This window comes from Propithecus coquereli, unplaced genomic scaffold (assembly GCF_000956105.1).
Source record: "Propithecus coquereli isolate 6110/MARCELLA unplaced genomic scaffold, Pcoq_1.0 Scaffold594, whole genome shotgun sequence".
Taxonomy (NCBI): domain Eukaryota; kingdom Metazoa; phylum Chordata; class Mammalia; order Primates; family Indriidae; genus Propithecus; species Propithecus coquereli.
This window is the reverse complement of record NW_012151885.1, coordinates 288211-289209: the sequence shown is the minus strand read 5'-3', so window position 1 is coordinate 289209 and position 999 is coordinate 288211.

Genomic DNA, 999 nt, shown 5'->3' with positions numbered 1-999 from the left:
TTTTGTCCTGCTTCTGATTATTCATGAAACCAAACATGTATTCCTCAACTTGTCCTGCTCTTTCTGCCATATCCACAATTTCTTTTACTCATAATGCTATTGCGAGGTAGATATTATCACTACTTTCTAGATGGAAAAACTAAAGATAAGAAAAGTTAAATAACTCATCCATGGACATGAAGTTTATAAGTGGTATAGTTGTAATTCGAACCCATATCTTCTAATTATAAGGCCAGTGTGAATTGTACTTTACTGAAATAGTCAATCCTTAGTGGACGCTATTTTTCTACCTGTATGCCACTATGCTTATAGAAGCAAAAAAAAAAAAAAAATGTGGTTCCTGATATTTCGCATTGTATCTCCAAACCCCTAACCTTAGTAAAATCTTTTATAGAATTTTTTGATGTGAAACCATAAAAAACAGGAATTTTTTTATAATGGCATAAATAGTAAGATGAAATGACTAGAATTGTTAGTGATAACGTTTTCCATCAAGTGTGTGACCTCATACCATAATATTAAGAGTGAATTACAGCTAAAGAAATAACGATAGTAAAAAAACAAGAACCCTCAAGTCAATGGTTCCATGCTTTCCTGACGCTCAGTGACAAAAAGCGTAGTTCAAATTCTCCCTTGATTCCACAGCCTAATAAAGATCTCTTTTTGTATTTTCTCTTGTTTAGCTCAAACTAGCTTCAATTGAGTTTCAATCACTTATAACCAAATAGTATTAGTAAGTATACCTTCTCAGTTACAGATATGTGAATCTATTCCAACTTATGTTTAAAAACTGATAGAAAAATAGATAGAAAATCTGCCCATTTTTCTAAAATACAGGAAATTGAACCTTAAAAATGTTAGGAAAACAAGACTAGCTGACCATTTGGTGAATGATTTATAAGTTATTTCTCCTATTGAGGAAGGTCATTTTTGATTTGAACGTGAGAAAATAAATTCATTGAGAAGAGGCTGTGGGGTGAGGATAGAGACAGGACAGTC